Below are 16,193 nucleotides of genomic sequence, written 5' to 3'. Positions count from 1 at the left end.
AGAGTAATTTAGACAAGGTATTCTTATTCTTATTTATCAAATTATGTAAACATAATAAGGTAGTGGGAAAGCACCTGGGGCAGGGCTTGAACCATCAACTCTGCGGGACCACCTGTGTGTGCACTACCACCCATGCCTTAGAGTTCTTGACCTCTAGGCTGTGATCACAAGTGCTGCGTAGCCTCAACAGTAGTACCAAACACATGCCAACAACAGACACTGGTAACCCCGATGTGAAGTGAGAGCATATCCTCATCTAAAAATGGCAACCAGAGCAGAGCACCAGCGCTCCTCGCGGGAGAGATTTGCTAGAAGCTGTAATCTAGTCTGGAGCTGCTGGGAAATGGGAATCAGGCTTTTTTTAGTCGCCCTCTGAGTTGTTGACTCCCCGACTTTTATCTCTTATTGACATCGCTGTAAGATGGTTCTCACCAAGAAGTTAGAAGATATGGCGTGCGGCAGCTTGAGGGAGGTGGTCAACAAAGTCCTGTTAAATCTCAATAGAAAACAATACATTCAGTCAGCCTATGATACTTGAAGTAATAGAGGGTAATATTCAGGTCATTTCACTCTGGCCTAGATGAACATTTAATGATACCATTGACCTAATTAGTGAAATTGGCATGTTTTAAGGGTAATTAATAATAATCAAAGCCTTATATTCAGATGCTTATGTTCACAGTTTTTCTATATTATCTTTTGATATATCTTAGGACATTTGGGCTGGGAGGGATATGGCTCCAGTATGTTGTACCCGTAGCTGATTCAAATTAGTTTAACACTGCAATAATTCCACTGTGATGAAAGGGAGTATGAGGACACGTGAAAATGACCTGAAAAATAACCTGACAAATAGGACCTGAGAGAGACTGGTAGAGGTTACTAGAGGAGATGTCATAGCAGGAAGTGAATAATACTGTTCATTCTTCCTGTGAAAAAGCTGTGGTCATGGCTAACCATTGGCCAGCCAAAGGGGTACTGTCACATCAGCAATCAATGCAAAAACACCATTTTTTGAATAGCGGGAATTTACAACTCTTTGAAACTGGTAGGGAGATATTCAATTGGGTGGGAAGAAATTATACCACATTGATTTCAAGGTCCGACAAGGCCACATAAACGTGCTTCACGTGAGGAAAGCAACAAGAGGAATCGATGCTTTGGGCTCATTGATCTCTAATGGGTTCCATTCATAGTTCTATTCCACTAGGCTTTCTATCTACATTTCCCTGATGGGGTCATGGGGCAAGAGTAGTGTACTGTATATACTATGGAGTAGAATCTAAAATGCTCTTTCTCTTTATCCCAGCCTCTCCCTCTCTCTCTCTCTTTGTCTCTCTCAGTCTCTCTCTCACGCACACACACACACACACACACACACACACACACACACACACACACACACACACACACACACACACACACACACACACACACACACACACACACACACACACACACACACACACACACACACACACACACACACTTTGACATACAGTTCTGGTCAAATATATCAATCTTGTCTTAGAGCGTTTCGTATTGTTCAATTCAAATCAAAGCGTGTTTGTCACATGTGCCGAATACAACAGGTGTTCACCGTAGAGTAAAATGCTTACTTACAAGCCCTTAACCAACAATGCAGCAGAAAAATAAGTGTTAAGTAAAAAAATATATATATAAGTAACAAATAATTGAAGAGCAGCAGTAAATTAACAATGGCGAGGCTGTATACAGGGGGTACCGGTACAGTGTCATTGTGCGGGGACACCGGTTAGTCGAGGTAATTGAGATAATATGTTCATGTAGGTAGAGTTAAAGTGACAGCACATGTAACGGATGTGAAACGGCTAGCTTAGTTAGCGGTGCGCGCTAAATAGCGTTTCAATCGGTGACGTCACTTGCTCTGAGACCTTGAAGTAGTAGTTCCCCTTGCTCTGCAAGGGCCGTGGCTTTTGTGGAGCGATGGGTAATGACGCTTTGAGGGTGACTGTTGTTGATGTGTGCAGAGGGTCTCTGGTTCGCGTCCGGGTATGGGCGAGGGGACGGTTTAAAGTTACACTGTTACACACACACACCAATGGAATAATGGACAGCTGAATGTATTTTTTTTCTCTTGCTTTGTTTTCTCTTTTCAGTATTACAGTTTTTTCCGATTGCTAAACGACAGTGGACACAACTGGAGTCACATGTGCAAAACTCTAACTGCAGTCTGCACAGCAGCAGTTCATGTGGACCAAACTCTAGTTCGTTTTTCATTGCTTGAACACAGTTTTCAAAACTCTACACACTTATCCCATGACTTTAACCACAACCTGCACAACACTGTGGATTTACAGCACTTTGTTCAAATGCTAACACACTGCTGTCAAAACTGTGAACCACACATTCAAAACGGACTAGATTTCAGTCTTGTGCCTTTCAAACACTGCTGATTGCAATTTCAGCTGAAAGGCTAAGCAGGTGTCTTGTTTTAGACTTGTTAGTGAACACACACACATATTACAGTATATATAGGTAGAGCTCAGAAAGACTCATTTTGGAAATGGAACAAGGAAGATGGGTTCGTGGAGGGAGAAGGGTGGCAGGGAGAGGGCGGATGCGTGGAGGAAGACAAAGAAGACAAAGTGCTGTTATTTCAGATGAAATAAGGGCTACACTTATAGACCATGTTGTGAACCATGGTCTCTCATCGAGAGAGGCAGGGTTGAAGGTGCAACCCAATCTGCAAAGATCCACAGTGGCATCTGTAATGCGAATTTTCCATCATACAAACAGGTGAGAGTTACATCCTTACAGTAAATGAAAACATTACAGGAATCTATTTTGTAATGCAATTATAGAATATTTACACAGATATATATTACAGTAAGTTTGACTGTAAAATATATTTTTACAACAGGACCCAAAGGCCCCCAACAGGGGGAAGAGGAAAAATATGTTCAGATGCGGAAGAAAAATGCTATTGTTGTCAACAATGCAATAAAACTGCGGGAGATTCAAGATAGAGTGCTGGCTGATAATGATATATTTGAAAATGTTAATTCTGTCAGCACAACAACTATTGCTCGAGTCCTAAAGAAACACCAAGTTACAATGAAACAGTTAGACACTGTAACGTTCGAGAGAAACAGTGAACGGGTAAAAGAGCAAAGATACCAATATGTCCAGGTAAGACGTCTGAGGTTACGTACACAGCTATACAAATTATTTACAGTAAAAAAAACACTAGCATTTCTACAGTAAAACTGTGCACTTACTGATTTTCAAAGAGTAATGGAGGTGGAAGCACTGGAAAGACCACATTCATTTGTATTTATCGATGAAGCTGGATTTAACCTTGCCAAAACACGCCGCAGAGGAAGGAATGTTATAGGTCAAAGGGCCACTGTGGAGGTTCCAGGCCAAAGGGGGGGAAATATCCCCATGTGTGCTGCAATGGCCAATGATGGTTTGCTTCTCAACACACCACTCATTGGCCCATACAACACAGAAAGGCTTATAGCTTTCCTAGAACAGCTCTATGCTCAGCTCGTGCCAGCAGAACAGGGGGAGCCAGTAAGAAACCCCCAAGTTTTTGTCATAGTTTGCGATAACGTTGCTTTTCACCACTCTGCAGCTGTCACAGATTGGTTTGCAGCACATCACAGATTTATGGTTTTGTACCTGCGTGCATATTCACCCTTCCTCAACTCAATAGAGGAGTTTTTCTCTGCCTGGAGGTGGAAAGTGTTTGGTCACCACCCACATGACCAAATGTCTCTTTTGGAAGCCATGCGTGCCGGATGTGAGGACACGAGTCCAGAGGACTGCCAGGGATGGATAAGGCACTCCAGAAGGTTCTTCCCCAGGTGCATGGCAAGAGAAAACATTAGATGTGATGTTGAAGACAACCTGTGGCCTGATGCTAGAGAGAGGCAGGATTAGCCCCTCAATTATTTGTTTGAATTACAGTATGTACTTTTAGTTTCTACCTTTTTTTTCTCATTACTGTAATTCCGTAAATTACTACAGACTATTGAAGCAAACTGCTAATTTTCATTTACCTTAAAGAATTGTTATGTTCTAAAAATGTTAATAAATCATGTGAAAGAATGTCACTCTTTTCTTTGAAGAAAATATTACTTTGTATGAAGTCACTGAAATTGTTCAAACTGTAAAGATGAAAAGTTTGTATTTTCTGTATTGGTGTTTGATGCTAGTGTTTTTACTCTCAGTGTGTTCTGAGTGACAGTGTGTGTTATCTCAGTGAGGGTTGTGCATAGTGTTTGGCTGCACTGAGCGTGTTTTGAGCCATGTGTTAAGAGTTGTGTTGCTTGGAATGAGTTTTGCAGGTGATGTGAACTGTTTAGCTCAGGTGACTGTTGGTAGTGCAGACTGTAGTTAGAGTTTTGCACATGTGACTCCAGTTGTGCCCACTGTCGTTTAGCAATCGAAAAAAACTGTATGTATATCTCTGAAAAGCTACCCAAGAAAGGGTTGAATATAGCCCATATTAATATATGAAGCCTTAGAAATAAGGTTCATGAAACCAATAACTTGTTAACATCAGATAACATTCATATAGTAGCCATTTCTGAGACTCACTTAGATAATTTATTTGATGAGACAGCAGTAGCAATACAAGGACATAACATCTATAAAAGAGACAGAAATGCTTATGGGGGAGGTGTTGCTGTATATATATATACAGAGTCATATCCCTGTAATGCCTAGTGAAGATCTTATGTCAAGTGTTATTGATATCAGAACCAAGGTAAGACCCAGATGCAGACTGTCAAAGTAGCCTTGTTTCATGTAACAACAGGGGCAGGCAAAGACAGGTCAACGCAGGCAGGGATTATAGTCCAGAGAGGGGCAGAGGTACAAATCAGCAGGCAGGCTCAGGGTCAGGGACAGGCAGGTGGGCTCAGAGTCAGGGACAGGCAGAGTGGTCAGGCAGGCAGGTTCAGGGTCAGGGACAGGCAGAGTGGCCAGGCAGGTGGGCTCAGGGTCAGGGACAGGCAGAGTGGTCAGGCAGGCAGGTTCAGGGTCAGGGACAGGCAGAGTGGTCAGGCAGGTGGGCTCAGGGTCATGGACAGGCAGAGTGGTCAGGCAGGTGGGCTCAGGGTCAGGGACAGGCAGAGTGGTCAGGCAGGTGGGCTCAGAGTCAGGGACAGGCAGAGTGGTCAGGCAGGTGGGCTCAGGGTCAGGGACAGGCAGAGTGGTCAGGCAGGTGGGCTCAGAGTCAGGGACAGGCAGAGTGGTCAGGCAGGTGGGCTCAGAGTCAGGACAGGAAAGGATCAAAACCGTGAGGACAAGAAAAGGGAGACTGGGAAAAAGTAGTAGCTAAAAACACAAAACCACTGGTTGACCCGAACAAACAAGACGAACTGGCACAGACCGACAGAAAACACAGGTATACATCCACGTTCACAGCCAATGGGGATGATGGCCGAGACCTGGAGGGGGGTTGAGACAAGCACAAGGACATGGGAAACAGATCAGATCAGGATTGTTGTGGTTGCAGGTTCACTTGGCACATCTAAAGCCTTTTCTTGTGGGGTGTTGCTATAGGCCACCAAGTGCTAACAGTCAGTGTCTAAATAATATGTGTAAAATGCTTGATAGTGTATGTGATGTAAACAAAGAGGTGTACTTTTGCGGACCTGAATATTGACTGGTTTTCATCAAGCTGTCCCCTTAAGAAGAAGAGTCTTACTGTAACCAGTGCCTGTAATTTGGTTCATGTTATTAATCAACGTACCAGGGTGTTTACAAACACTACAGGAACAAGATCATCCACATGTATCGATCACATTTTTACTAATACTGTAGACCTTTGTTCTAAAGCTGTACCTGTACCCATTGGATGCAGTGATCACAGTATAGTGGCTATATCCAAGAAAGCCAAAGTTCCTACAGCAGGGCCTAATATATTGTATAAGAGATCATACAAAAGATTTTGCTGATGATGTTAAAAATATGTGTTGGTCTGATGTGATTAATGAGGAGAATCCAGACACTGCACTTGGTGAATTTATGAAATTGATTCTTCCAATTATTGATACACGTGCACCTGTTAAGAAACCGACTGATAGAAATGTTAAGGCTCCATGGATTGATAAGGAATTTAAAAACTGTATGGTTGAAAGAGATGGGCCAACAACGAACAATGAGCAATTTTATTAATGCATAAAAAACTAATAATGAAAGAAAAGCATTGCAAATTTGAATTTTGTAGAGTTAGTGTGTGAGCGGGGGAAATGGGATTGTTATCGATCAATAATGACAAACCTCCTGGCATTAACAACTTAGATGGAAAGCTACTGAGGATGGTAGCTGACTCTATAGCCACTCCTATCTGTCATATTTGTAATCTGAGTATAGAGGAAAGTCTTTTTCCTCAGGCCTGGAGGGAAGCCAAAGCAATTCCGCTACCCAAGAATGGTAAAGCGGCCTTTATTGATTCTAACAGCAGACCTATAAGCTTGCTGCCAGCTCTTAGTAAACTGTTGGAAAAAATTGTGTTTGACCAATTACAATGCTATTTCTCTGTAAACAAATTAACTTTCAGCATGCTTATAGAGAAGGGCACTGAACATGTACTGCACTGACACAAATGACTGGTGATTGGTTGAAAGAAATTGATAATAAAAAGTTTGTGGGAGCTGTACTGTTAGATTTCAGTGCAGCCTTTGATATTATTGACCATAACCTGTTGTTGAGAAAACGTATGCGTTATGGCATTTCAACCTCAGCCATATCTTGGATTCAGAGCTATCTATCTAATAGAACTCAAAGAGTTTTCTCTTCTAATGGAAGCTCTCTAATGTCAAACATGTAAAGTGTGGTTACCACAGGGCAGCTCTCTAGGCCCTCACCTCTTTTCTATTTTTACCCATGACCTGCCACTGGCATTAAACAAAGCATGTATGTCCATGTATGCTGATGATTCAACCATATACGCATCAGCAAACACAGCTAATGAAGTCACTGAAACCCTTAACAAAGAGTCTGTTTGGAATGGGTGGGAAGTAATAAATTGTTCCTGAACATCTCTAAAACTAAGAGCATTGTATTTGGTACAAATCATTCCTTAAGTTCTAGACCACAGCTAAATCTGGTAAATGAATGGTGTGGCTGTTGAACACATTGAGGAGACTAAATTACTTGGCATTACCTTAGATTGTAAACTGTCATGGTCAAAACGTATATATTCAATGGTTTTAAAGATGGGGAGAAGTATGGCCATAATAAAGAGATGCTCTGCTTTTTTAACACCACACTCCAAAAAGCAAGTTCTGCAGGCTCTAGTTTTGTCTAATCTTGATTCTTGTCCAGTCGTGTTGTCCAGTGCTGCAAGGAAAGACCTAGTTATGCTGCAGCTGGCCTAGAACAGAGTGGCACGTTTTGCTCTTAATTGTAATCAGAGGGCTGATGTAAATACTATGCAAGCCAGTCCCTCTTGAATAAGAGTTGAGGAAAGGCTGACTGCATCACTTCTTTTTTTATAAGAAACATTAATGTGTTGAAAATCCCAAAATGTTTGCATAGTCAACTTACACACAGCTCTGACACACACACTTATCCCACCCGACATGCCACCAGGGGTCTGTTCACAGTCCCCAAATCCATAACAAATTCAAGAAAGCTCACAGTATTATATAGAGCCCTTACTGCATGGAACGTCCTTCCATCTCATATTGCTCAAATAAACAGCAAATCTGGTTTCAAAAACAAATAAAGTAACAGCTCGCGGCACAACGCCTCTCCCCTATTAGACCTAGATAGTTTGTGTGTATGCATTGATATGTAGGCTACGTGTGCCTTTCAAAAATGTTTTATGAAGTTCTGTCCTTGAGCTGTTCTTGTCTATTGATGTTCTGTATTATGTCAGTCTGTATTATGTTTCATGTTTTGTGTGGACCCCAGGAAGAGTAGCTGTTGCTTATGCAACAGCTAATAGGGATCCTAATAAAATAGCAAATACCAAATAATAACAGAGAATAGCAGCAGTGTAAAAGAGGGGGGGGGAACAATGCAAATATTCTGGGTAGCCATTTGATTAGCTTTTCAGGAGTCTTATGGCTTGGGGGGAGTATCTGTTCAGAAGCCTTTTGGACCTAGACTTGGCACTCCGGTACCGCTTGCCATGTGGTAGCAGAGAGAGTCTATGACTAGGGTGGCTGGAGTCTTTGACCATTTTTAGGGTTTTCCTCTGACACCGACTGGTATAGAGGTCCTGGATGGCAGGAAGTTTGGCCCCAGTGATGTACTGGGCCATACGCTCTACCTTCTGTAGTGACTTGCGGTGGGTAGTGTGTACGCCCTAGTACATCACTGGGGTCATCCAGGAAATTCTGTATGTAAATCTGAGACACCCCATTTAGTCTGATATGTTACATTCTGTATGGTATGTATTAATTTGTGGATGTCCATCACTCATTTCCTATGATACGTTACGATTTACAATTCGTATGCTGTGTTATGAATTTGCAAAATGTGCAATATGTTACAAATTAGCAAAATGTACTATATGTTATAAAGTATGATATGCTACGAATTCTAGCTAAGTTGTTCACGTTAGCTAGGCTAGAGGTTAGGGTTAAGTTTAGGAGTTAGGTTAAAGGGTTAAGGTTAGGGTTAGGGGAAGGGTTAGCTAAAAGGGTTAAGATTAGGGTTAGGGGAAGGGTTAGCTAACATGCTAAGTAGTTGCAAAGTAGCTAAAAAGTAGTAAGTAGTTGAAAAAGTGCTAATTAGTTAAAATGCTACAGTCGTCTGTGATGAGATCCAAACTGACAACCTTTGGGTTGCTAGACATTCGCCTTGTACATCCACCCATTCACCCCGACCAACCACCCTACTTTAAGTAACCATCTGTCTTATGTAATCATACCAAAGTAACATATCATACTAATTTGAGTGTCCCATTTACTATGCTACGTCTAGTCTATGAGACCAGGCTGAATATATTGGCACCCTTGCATGATTCACTATTGCTGCTACATAAAATAAGTTGAAATTGAAAAAACATTTGGTGTTCACATGTATTTGGTTGATTTACAACAGCACAGGATCCCCAAAAATTACAGTTTTTCTAAATCACTTTCAAAAAAAATTGGGAACAATGTTACCTTATGCAAAATAGTAAATGCTTTAAAAAAAGAATTGCTTTCTCAAATCATAAATACATTCATCAAAAGAGCAAAAAAGATTAACACAGCCATACTTATCTCGAGTCAAGGAGACAAAACAGAAAGTTAGTCTGTCTTTTAAAAATCGCAGTAGACCAACATATTTTCTTTGCAGCCACTAATTCACGATTATCCAAATTGGATGTACAACTGTCCAAAGGTGCATAATTATAGGCAATTACTCTCCTTTTATTGATATTTCGCAAAACAATTTCATACATCAAATTAAATATTACTCCTGATATTATATATATTTTTTAATAAGCACATTGCGTGCAGGATTCATTCACCGGTGTCATTACAATCCAATTCCATGTCTCCAATACAAAGGCTGGTTTGCTCATTGTTTTGTAGACGTTGCACTGGTGCACAAAAACACTATCCACAATAGAAATAAGGAAAGGTGAATAAAATGGAGGAACACAACCGATATGAATGTTTACACAGGAAAAAAGGGTTATATTAAAACCAGGAAAATCTAGAGAGTCCTCTGTTAATTATAGACCCATAAGTTTAATAAAGTATGATAATAAAATAATAACTATCAGACTTGATACATATCACTCAAACAGGGTTAATTAAGGATAGACGCGTACAAACAAATACAATAACAAGCTGTTGAAGGTTTGATTAGAACATTCCATTCAAGATGGTCAAAAGCTGTTTTGATATCAACAACCATTATTGATAATTCTGTATCTTGTTTTTTTTAGCGTTTTGGATTCAATTTATAGCTGAAATAATAGATTTAATAACAATATTTAAAAAATGACCCAAAGCAAAAATATATACAAATAATGCTTTGGAAAAGGGCACAAGGGGCACAGGGGGGAATTTAGTTTTTAATTGGTCAGGTATATTAGGAGATAATCTGCAAAGAAATTTAGTTGATGTTATGTTTACCATTAAATCTGTCTATGTGCCCTTGAGCAAGGCACTTCACGTTAATTGCTCCTGAAAGTTCGCTCTGGATAACACCGTCTGCTAAATAACAAACATTTGTAAAAAATAACAAACATTTAATCCATCTGTCTGCATATTACAAGACATGGCATATGAGGATGCAGTGAGATACCCGATGGGTTGGACGATACTTTTCTCGTCAATCATCTTGAAAACCGTATACTTAGAAACTGGAAATCAACCAATTCTCCACCGTTAACACAATGGAAAGGTCAAAGTGCTTTATTATCTTAATGTTGAAAGTGTGTGGGCGAAGGAGAGAAACAAAATGGTGCAGTTTGAGGCCATGTGGTGAGTGATGCGGGAGATTGGGATGTGAGCAGGTGGGTCTGGGCAGTGGTGATTTTGTGAATGTTTTGTGTGTCTGTATGTTGATGTTTGAATGTGTATGTTTTGTATTGTTGAAATAATATTAATAATAGAAGGGGAAAAAAGAAAGAAAAAAAAGAAGGGTTCTTCGGCTGTCACCATTGGAGAACCCTTTTTGGTTCCAGGTAGAACTCTTTTTGGTTCAATGAAGAACCCTCTGTGTAAGGTGTTCTACATGGAACTTAAAAGGGTTCTACCTGTAACCAAAAAGGGTTCTTCAAAGGGTTCTCCTATGAGGAAGACCAAAGAACCCTTAAGGTTCTACTGTAGATAGCACATTTTTAGGCCTTAATTCACACCAAAGCAAAGCTCTATAATTGAAGGTCACAAGGTTGAAGATGATGACTTTGGAGTAACCAAAGGTTACTTAGAAGTAACCCCACTTCATTCTCTGCATGTCCAAAATATTGTAAGAAGTCCTAACAATTAGGAGGTCCCCATTTCCTAGATCTTTAAATACAGTATATTGTACATGGTATGACACTGATGGGGCAATTTAGAATTCTGAGCAGTAGTATTTCCTGATTTCAGAGAAAGTGAACACAATTGCATCACATTCTTCTTCTGTATTCACCGATGACATGATGTATTTAAAGTTTTGCTAAATGTGTTCTAAGATATGCAAGTCAGGTACTAAGGCAAGAAAATGATCAGAAGTTCTGTAAATGTATTAGAGCATTTCATCATTGCTGTTCTGATATAGATAGGGCGATGTCAGCATGTGGGACATCTGGTGTAGTGGTACATTTGTGTTTGAGGGTACTACTGTACTTTGGCAATTTTGCAACCCAATCACAACAAAAGTTTTTGGGTTGTTGCTGAATGTGTTCGGTGCATGAAAAAAAATGGTTTTGGTTAGTGGGACATTGTAGTGTGTGTGGTCAAATTTCCTAGATGGGGTGACCCGTTACAACGCATAAAAAAACCACCGTACCAATGAAACCTTGCTCTAGAATGATAAACCTTTCCTTCTGTCAATTGCAATTCCACAATCTAGCTTTTGGTGTTAACATAACTAGTTATTCGTAGTATTTTAAAATATAATAACCATTCTTGTAAACAGTTACTATATATTTTATGAAAAACAGATTTATAGTAATGTCCCAATTCCCCTGAATCATGTTTGAATAGTGGAACAGTGGAACGGTTTTCATGCGGTGAAAGAGAGTCGGACCAAAATGCAGCGTGTAGATTGCGATCCATGTTTAATGAACAAAACGTAACACGAATCTAAATACAAACACTACAAAACAAAGACCGTAACGAAAACCGAAACAGCCTATACTAGTGTAAACTAACACAAACACAGGAACAAGGACACTAAGGACAACCACCCACGAAACACACAAAGAATATGGCTGCCTAAATATGGTTCCCAATCAGAGACAACGATAAACACCTGCCTCTGATTGAGAACCACTTCAGACAGCCATAGACTTAACTAGAACACCCCACTAAGCTACAAACCCAATACCAATGCACCACATAAAAAACCCATGCCACACCCTGGCCTGACCAAATAAATGAAGATAAACACAAAATACCTCGACCAGGGCGTGACAAACAGGAACCTTTTCAGCAATACAAAATGCACAAAATTACACTTGCATCAATTTAAATGTATTTCCCTTCTTTCAATATTTTAAAATATATTGAAATATGTTGTTTTATTGTTCAAAACATCTCTGAATCAATTTCAGATGCTTTATAGAAAATAAACAGTATAGCATACAGTGAGGTCACTGGCTGGGTAGGAAGATTTACTCACAAATAAACCTTGATGAAGCCCAAGTTTACCATAAAACAGATAGCTCCAACAATCAAATCTAATATCAATTTAGCTAAGATACACAAGCGATAGCCTCCGATGACACAGTGCTCAACTCCGCTCTGCCATAGACAAATAAAGCATACAGCTGTTAGAACCAATAGGTGGTCTAAAAGACCAGTATGAGGACAGTTTTCACCTGAAAAGTTGGCAACACAAACTCCATAGCCTTTCACAATGGATTTACAATTCTTCCAATGCGGTGCGCATAAACATATACATATACACACACACACACACACACACACACACACACACACACACACACACACACACAATAATATTATTATGTGAACTATTAATTCACACGCATAAATAATGAATAAGGTTCTAACGAAATTCTATATCAACAATTGAAATGACTGAAAAATGCTGTTCAAAACAGTCTATGGCAGACTGCTGTGACTGTTGCTGTATTGTAAAGACCTGCTGTGTGTAGCTGTATAATGGGAAGAAAAAAATGTTTTGAACAAGCTAGCTAGCTAACCTTAGCCAGTCACCTCCGTCATGGACAGAGACCAGTTCTCGAGCATGATACCATAATGCTTGGTTTTGTTTCTGATTAAGCCTACTGCTGGGACACCATTAGGATGCGTTGTTAAACTGATTTTTTGAATTGTATTGCTTGAGCTTCTACACCATTTGTTTGGGTGTACCTTTTATTAATCTAGTCTAAAGACATCTATTTTTTAATCTTACTGAATTAAGCCTGAAGGTAATTTGTTCTGTCCAAGAATCATTCCGTCTCCAAAGGAACAGATTGTAATTCACTGGGGGGGGGGGTGAATTACGATCTGTGCTTTGGGGATGGGTTTGTCTGATACCGCACGTCAAGCAGTACCAGAGCGCCAAGTCTAGGTGCAAGAGGCTTCTAAACAGCTTCTACCCCCCAAGCCATAAGACTCCTGAACATCTAATCAAATGGCTACCCAAACCATTTGCATTGCACCCCCCCCCCCCTCGTACACCGCTGGTACTATCTGTTGTTATCATCTATGCATAGTCACTTTAATAACTCTTCCTACATATACATATTACCTCAACTAACCGGTGCCCCCGCACATTGACTCTGTACTGGTACCCCCCCTGTATATGGTCTCGCTATTGTTATTTTTCTGCTGATCTTTAATTACTTGTTACTTTTATTTCTTATTCTTATCCAGATTTTTTAAAACTGCATTGTTGGTTAGGGGCTCGTAAGTAAGCATTTCATTGTACACCTGTTGTATTCGGCACATGTGAATAATAAAATTTGATTTGACCTATCTATCTATCTATCTATCTATCTATCTATCTATCTATCAATCTATCAATCAGCTTGGTTTTGTGTTTTTGTACTGGACAGTGTGTTTTTCCCCTGATTTACATTCACTCCTTTGCAGGTTTTACTATATCATTTCTTCCATCCTAGTCAAATGTCTTCAACTGCTTGCATGCACTTCCCCTATATCAAGCTGTTTTTGTCCTGCCCTTATGCACTACACTTTTCCATGTGCTAACTTTTATTATAAACTGGGTGGTTTGAGCCCTGAATGCTGATTGGCTGACAGCCGTGGTATATCAGACTGCATACCACGGGTATGACAAAGCATTTGTTTTTACTACTCTAATTACATTCGTAACTAGTTTATAATAGCAATAAGGAACCTCTGGGGTTTGTGATATACAGTGGCAAGGCAAAGTACGTGAACCCTTTGGAATTACCTGGATTTCTGCATAAATTGGTCATAAAATGTGATTTTATCTTTATCTAAGTCTCAACAATAAACAAACAGTATGCTTAAACTAATATCACAACAAAAAAAATATACGTTTTCATGTCTTTATTGAACACACTGTGTAAAAATTCACACTGCAGAGTGAAAAAAGTATGTGAACCCTAACTGGTTGACCATCATTTGGCAGCAATAACCTCAACCAAACCGTTTCTAGTTGTGGATCAGACCTGCACAACGGTGAGGAGGAACTTTGGACCATTCCTCTTTAAAAAACAGTTTCAGTTTAGCAATATTCTTGGGATGTCTGTTGTGAACCACTCTCGAGGTCATGACACAGCATCTCAATCCAGTGGAGGTCAGGACTCTGACTGGGCCACTCCAGAAGGCGTATTTTCTTCTGTAGAAGCCATTATGTTGTTGATTTACTTCTGTGTTTTGGGTCATTGTCCTGTTGCATCACCCAACTTCTGTTGATCGAACAGATAGCCTTACAAACTTTTGCAAAATGTATTGATAAACTTGGTCATTCATTTTTCCGTCGAGGATAGCAAGCTGTTCAGGCCCTGAGGTACCAAAGCAGCCCCAAACTATAATGCTCCCTCCACCATACTTTGCATTTGGGATGAGGTTTTGATGTTGGTGTGCTGTTCCTTTTTTTCTCCACACATATTGTTGTGTTCCTTCCTTCCAAACAACTCAACTTTAGTTTCCTCTGTCCACATATTTTGCCAGAACGGCCACTCCTAGGGAGAGTAGCAACAGTGCTGAACTTTCTCCATTTAAAGACAATTTGTCTTACCGTGGACTGATGAACATCAAGGCTTTTAGAGATACATTTGTGACCCTTTCCAGCTTTATGCAGGTCAACAATTCTTACGCTTAGGTCTTCTGAGATCTCTTTTGTTCGAGGCATGGTTCACATCAGGCAATGCTGCTTGTGAATAACAAACTCAAAGTGTTTTTTTATAGTGCTAACCAACATCTCCAATCTCGTCTCATTGATTGGACTCCAGGTTAGCTGACTCCTGACTCCAATTAGCTTTTGGAGAAGTCATTAGCCTCGGGGTTCACATACTTTTTCCAACCTACACTGGGAATGTTTAAATTATGTGTTCAATATAGGCAAGAAAAATTAAATCATTTGTGTATTATTAGTTTAAGCACACTGCGTTTGCCTATTGTTGTGACTTAGATGAAGATCAGATTAAATTTGATGACCAATTTATGCAGAAATCCAGGTAATTCAATGGGCTCAGATCCTTTTTCTTGCCACTGTATGGCCAATATACCATGGCTAAGGGCTGTGTCCAGGTACTCCACGTTGTGTCGTGCATAAGAACAGCCCTTAGCCGTGGTATATTGGCAATATACCACACCTCCTCGGGCATTATTGCTTAACTATACCGCAGGTATAGAGTGCATTCAGAAAGTATTCAGACCCATGAACCTTTTCCACATTTTGTTACATTACAGCCTTATTCTAAAATGGATTAAATACACATTTTTCCTCATCAATCTACACACGGTACCCCATAATGACAAAGCGAAAACAGGTTTTATATTGTTTTGCTAATTTATTTACACAAGTATTCAGACCCTTTGCATTGAAGGTCACCAAGGACACAGTGGCCTCCATCATTCTTAAAAGAAGAAGTTTGGAACCACTAAGACTCTTCCTGGAGCTGGCCGCCTGGCCAAACTGAGCAATCGGGGGAGAAGGGCCAAGAACCCGATGGTCACTTTGGCAGAGCTCCAGTGTTCCTCTGTGGAGATGGGAGAACTTTCCAGAAGGACAACCATCTCTGCAGCACTCCACCAATCAGGCCTTTATGATAGAGTGGCCAGATGGAAGCCACTCCTCAGTAAAAGGCACATGACATCCCACTTTCAGTTTGCTAAAAGGCACCTAAAGGACTCTCAGACCATGAGAAACAAGATTATCTGGTCTGATGAAAACAAGATTGAACTCTTTGGCCTGAATGCCAAGCGTCACGTCTGGAGGAATCCTGGTACCATCCCTACGGTGAAGCATGGTGGTGACGGTATCATGCTGTAGGGATGTTTTTCAGCTGCAGGGACTGGGAGACCAGTCAGGATCGAGGGAAAGATGAACGGAGCAAAGTACAGAGAGCTCATTGA

Source organism: Oncorhynchus masou, chromosome 24 (assembly GCF_036934945.1).
Source record: "Oncorhynchus masou masou isolate Uvic2021 chromosome 24, UVic_Omas_1.1, whole genome shotgun sequence".
NCBI classification, from domain to species: Eukaryota; Metazoa; Chordata; class Actinopteri; order Salmoniformes; family Salmonidae; genus Oncorhynchus; species Oncorhynchus masou.
The sequence above is the reverse complement of the archived record's forward strand: the minus strand, read 5'-3'. Positions refer to the sequence as shown.